The sequence below is a fragment of the Barbatula barbatula genome, assembly GCF_947034865.1.
Source record: "Barbatula barbatula genome assembly, chromosome: 13".
Taxonomy (NCBI): domain Eukaryota; kingdom Metazoa; phylum Chordata; class Actinopteri; order Cypriniformes; family Nemacheilidae; genus Barbatula; species Barbatula barbatula.
The window spans coordinates 12,838,550-12,844,549 of NC_136776.1; the positions used below are offsets into that span (position 1 = coordinate 12,838,550).

The 6,000-nt window shown below is 37.8% G+C and overlaps 1 long non-coding RNA gene across 2 annotated transcripts in view; it reads right to left on the bottom strand.

Annotated features, from left to right (window-relative positions):
• The window catches only part of LOC306902704, a 202,514-nt gene extending 197,934 nt beyond the window's left edge, over positions 1-4,580 (bottom strand). For both annotated transcript variants that reach the window (XR_013787467.1, XR_013787468.1), the window contains exon 1: positions 4,331-4,580. This is a non-coding gene — a long non-coding RNA (uncharacterized lncRNA). The remainder of the gene's footprint in view (positions 1-4,330) is intronic.
• Between the last annotated feature and the right edge of the window lie 1,420 nt (positions 4,581-6,000).

Below are 6,000 nucleotides of genomic sequence, written 5' to 3' on the forward strand. Positions count from 1 at the left end.
AATAAACGATTTACAGCTATCTCTTACTTATCCCTGTAGGATGTTCTGTACAGCATTTGTAACTTATCGAATAAACGTTTGAATAGTAAGGAGAGCAAAGCTTAGCAAAGGGTCAGTTATAAAGAAATCAGAAGGATATTTATAACTTTACATTTATAATATATAATTTATAACAATTGTGTGCACAACTTGCATTAGCCTCCATCTGGCTTGGTGACATGAAACAATGGTCTTAAATAAGATCTCACCTTCTGAAGCAGCAGTATTAATTGTAACATCTGCCCCGTGGTGCCGAGCTGACAGAAGCTCCCCATCTTCAATTATTTCCAGCAAATGGAGTGAATCTGCCCACTTTTCTTCTATTATTCAATGTAATCTCAGCAATATTTCGCACCTGCCCTGATCTCAATATTATCATTCCCTCCAGAGGGTTGACGGCCTCATCTTCAGGCCATGCGGGGACCGGCATGGAATGCTGAGACGATGCTTTTCGTTTCCATCTTTTTAGCTGCTACAGCAGAGGAGGTTATTGGTTTATGTATCTGACATCGTACAATGCGTGTCAGATCGCTGCGATCATCAGTGTGATCCGTTGTACTTATTTTTACCTGTTTGTTGATGCTGCGATTTACAAAATGTGTTGGCAAATCAAATTTCATATGTTTTTATAACTCAAAACCCTTTCTGGTAGACTTAGACCGGTCTTGCTTTAGCTAGTTAAAAAGACTGACTGACATCATCACAACTACTGGATGTTCTCAAAAAGATCAACTTGGGACACCAGCAATATGGTTGGGAAAAGTTCTCTCACAAGTTTTATCATTATTTTATCCTCATTTCAAACCTGTGTGACTTTCTTCTGCAGAACACAAAGAAGATATTTTGAAGAATGCTGACAACCAAACGACATTAGCCCCTATTGACTGTCATTGCATGAACCCAAAACCACGGTGACATTTATCAAAGTATCTTCTTTTGTGTTCCACAGAAGAGTCATAAACGGGTATAGAATGAGATGATTATTTTTGGGTGAGCCGTCCCTTTAAGAACAAGTTTCGGTTCTTGTCTCTAATTATCAACATTTGCAAATGGGACAAAAATAATAAGACCGAAGATGATCTGAACTAACACAATGGGGTTCCAATGGATATGGCACTTGAAACGCTAACTAACAAGAACACCAGCATAAAAATATTTATTTAAGGATGACACCTTATTTTAACCCAATAATTAACATCATCTTGACATTTTGAAATTGGACAGAATTACCATCCATATAAATCAAATAAAGGTCACTCTCATTACGCAGATAGGCTGATATACCACACAATATTACTGAAGATCCCACCGCGATATAAGACGACTCGTATGACCAAAGCAACAATAGCGTGATCGTGAAAGACATGATCGAAATGGGAGCGTAGGCCTAATTGTTCAAATACATGCATGTACGGTGGTGATACAAAAAAATGCCAATATGTAACCATCAACGCGAGCCATGCACACATTCAGTGTGTTGAGTCAACAGACAGCAGCACGCCACACTACAGATGAGAACATATGTTGGCACTACAGTGGTGTAACGTGACTGGCTGGCAGATGCCTGTTAAAGCTTGTTCTGCAGAGGATAATCAACACCTGCTCGTGTGATAATGAAGAATCTCTCTATTGTACGTATCGGGCCTCAATAAGGTCACCACGACAAACATAGGGATTGGATTCAATTTGCAGTTTGACCTTCGCCGTTTTGAGGGTTGATGCAATTTGTGAGTTTCAATTTGCTGTTCTGAAAGCACCGGCGAAGCTGCAGATACTCGTGCATTGGTGAGATTAAGACGTGAAGATGCTTTGAAGAGAAGAAATTACCTTCCAAATATGATCATCAATCATATGGCAAACATGATTTTTATGTACATTTTGTTGAGCTTTGTTTTGACAATGTCGAGAAGAAATGATTTTATATGAAGACTTCCTGAAAAAATTATATGAAGAGTTCATTTGAAAAAACAACTTGAAATTTCTGAAATCATGTTTGGATTGTGCATTTCAAGCAAGTTCTATCAAACTGCAGTTGGTTGTTTTTACTTTAATAAAACTCAAACTAATACAGCTAATACTTACACACTTAAAACATGACAACAAATTATTTTTTTATTTAGAGTTTTTGCAAGGAAAGGCTTCATTTTATTGCAAAATAACATTGAGTTTTCTTGTTTAGTTTTAATTTAACCCATTTTTAATGTAGTATTTAACAAAAAATTGCAAATCTGAAATATTGTATCTACTCTTTGTAATTCCATTTCAACGAAAGAAACAAAATAGAAAAGAACAGCACAGAAAATAAAAAAAATCTAATTCTAACTAGGCCTACTATTACCAAATTCAAATAAGGGCGAAAATGCACTACCGTTACCAGCCCCCTGGGGAGGTATACTTACACTACAGTGACTCATAGGCTAGCTAATAGTGATCATCCCTATGCCCTACTCCCTTCGAAGAGTAAAGCTCTTGATGTGTAAACTAGCGATTGTATCTCTTAATGTGTCTGTATACAATTGGCAAAAGGAGCAATAAAAACTCTATTTGGCACGACATTTTGTGTGGCTTCACCTTCATGAAGGGCGACATATCCCGAATGAGCTCACCAATTTAAGTGAGCCAAGTGTAGCGGTACATTAATAATTGTAAGGTGCAAACAAGAAGAAAACCCGATCTTGACATTGGCAAAAATGAGCCACGGTTTAACTTTGATAACCAACCAGTGTGGGTTGAAATGCTGTAAAATAACAGTAACCACAAATATAGGCCTATTATAGTCTCGAAAGAATATCTATAGCACAACCGTGACATTTGTTGGAAAACTGTGGTAATTTTTAAAAAAGGTTTTAGTGCTACACTTTTACCATAAACCTAATGTTGAAACTGATTGCATCATCAATGTAAGAATCGTTTTGAGCACTAGCAGCAGCTGTTGTTAAGAAATGACTCAAGAGCCGGCACGATTGCATTGCTGTACTATTTGTGCCTTAGGATTACCACAACAACTTCGCACACACAATACCACTTGCATTTGTCTTGTGTGGATGCTTTGTGTGGATGTCACAAAAATACCTCCAAAGCGCCTGCTATTATGCACCTGTGCAGCATCTAGAATTCTCTCTCACACCCGAAACACGCCTCAGTCACATTACACTCAGATTCACTAAGCACAGTGAAGTGTGGACGTGTGTGGTGAATGACTCCCATTGCCCTCTGGGACTGACTATTTCTCATGGCTGTCCGCACATGAGACACCTGTTGGTCAACATGCCAAATCGGGCACACTTGGTTTACTCAAGAGCTGCTCAGGTCCCAATATCTGAAATATTCTCAAACAATAAAACCTCGAAAAAAAAAAGAATGGGTGCATTGCGGGTAGCACACCCTGAAGATGATAGTTGGGATAAAGCATTGAGAAACAAGTACAGGTGGACACCATAAGTGACCGAAGCCAGGTACAATAAATCATTCCCATAAAAACTATTTATAGCTGTTTACCAGAGATCAATCACGTCAAAAGGAAGATGCCAACCAATCCGGGCATGAAAAAGAAACAATATATAGAGCCCCGCTCCATTCTTCCCATCGCAGCAAACAAACAAAACCAGTTGCACTCTACAAAATGTATTGTCATTCTTCATTTCATTTTCAACAAATATGACCTTCATGAATTGCATCACTCTTTTGACTCTATTTTCAGTTTTGTAAGATGTATAGACATATATAAATGCATTTTTATATTAAAATAAGATTAAATTAAACAAATTATTAACAAACGGATTAATGGAGTAGACTAATCTTGCGGTACTGTGATGTCACAACAATCGGTCTGCGCAGTTCCGTTACATATAAGAGTTACGACACTCGTAAGGTCACGTGGTTCGTGGAGTCCAGTTCCAAACCTATTGAAATGGATTTTAGTGGGACATATAACAGCAACTGAATTTGCTCGTTAAAATCCAAAAACATTTATTTCACCGTAATACATGTGACGTTATTCCACCAACTGTACAGCAAATGCGTTTGGGAGACGCCACAATGAATACGTTGAGGTCTATGAGTGTCGTAACTCTTCAACGGCTCTGGGTGTGCGCAACACCTCGATGTGCGCATCTTTTCCTCATAAAGCCTCATAGCGTCCATGCGATTTTCTAGTATCTTGCAACAAAATGTTGGCTGTATGTAGGCCTATAAAACAAAGTCAAACTGGAATACAACGAGTTCAGGTTTTAAGCTGTGTATTTCGCCTATTTCAGTCCTTACAACAACTATATGCAATAAATCATCTTACCTTTCAAAATGGCCAAACAGCCCCTTTCGCCTGGCGTTGATTTGCATAGTCCTTCATATTATCTGTAACTCCGGCGCCGATTTCAAATGTTTAGAATCGCAATATCGGAAAGTCTGTCCCGAGTCATTGTGCTTCCCAAGGAGGATTTTATTCATTTATTTGATTTAGAAAAAGACTTCTCTTAACTTGCCATTGCGACAAACACAGAGGTAGCGGCCATACACATCATCGGCAAACACAGGTGTGCCATAATTAGTACCAAAAGGAAGTCACGTGACAAATGAGCGTTGGCATTGCCGCGGGCTGCAGCACCCCCTGGCGTCGAGTGAAAGAAAAACTTAAACGGTGTCAAAAAGTACAAATAAACTGTCGTATCAAAAATAAATAAGACCGATTTTATTATTTTGTCTAGTCACTAATATTATTTTAAAACATTGTTTAAATTATTTACATATTTTATGTGATATTGTGGCTGAGAGTTCTACAGTCACTACGTTAGGGTTAAAGGTTGATGTTAAGCGCTGCGCAGCTTGTAGTTTCACACAGCAGATTGTGCTTTGACTACAGGCATACAAATATTTATTGACGTGTTTGTTTTGCACGCTGTATCTTAATCGCACCGCGCCGCGTCTACAATTCGCCTCACGGTTATTGCGCGCCGGCTGACGCGTAAATTCTGCATGCGCGAGCTGATGTTCTGAGTCTGATGCAGGATGGGTCCATTTTAACTCTTTTTATTCTGTATTGCTTGAGAACATGTGGCCTTCGAATGAGCTATTTGGCTCACTTTGGTTAAAAACACGGAGATGCTCAACATGGTTCAGCGAAAGAGTGACTGTGGTGAACTGATTCAAAATGCACAGACATGTTATTTTCTACCATTAACTGTAGTCAAATATTAGAACTGTATATTCATATGAACTATTATACGTTTGTAAAGACATATAGTTTGTGAATCTAAATATTTTGAAAGTGGTATATAGGGTATGTTGAATGTCAAATGTTGTCTTGTAGCCGTGCTGTAAGGATCCACATCAAGTACAGCATCTATGATTTATACATGACTATGGTCAGTTCACTACAGGTGTTGCTAACAACGATTAAAACAACTGTACAACAATAGAAAAAGACACATCACATGTGACAAGAATCACATGTGGCCATTTTCCATTGTCACATGACCACATCTACAATTTATTCAATGAACTCAAATGCATGTGTATTGATTTCCACCCAGTTTAATACACACAGATAAGTGTGCTGTTGTAACTCATTTAAAGATCTATGGTAGGCCTACTACAGACCAAAACATAGATTTTCATACTTCGCCATTTACTACTAAAGGTACTATCTTATGTATACTGCATAGCCTATATCTGTACTCAAATATTGAATTTGCCAAAAAATGCAATATATTTTTTTATATAATATTACACAAATATATAAATCATTATAATCTAATTGAATGTACGATTTATACAGAAAATCATAATCCTGCACAGCATTGAACACTGCAAAACAGTAATCCCTCTCTGGCTGAAATGAAAGATTTCTGATACTGAGTGGCATCACCCAGCATGTTATCTACAGAATTTTGAGTATAGCTTTCGGCAATTGTTGACTTTAATTCTACACCTGTAAATGTATTAAAAGATCAAGAGAAAGTAATA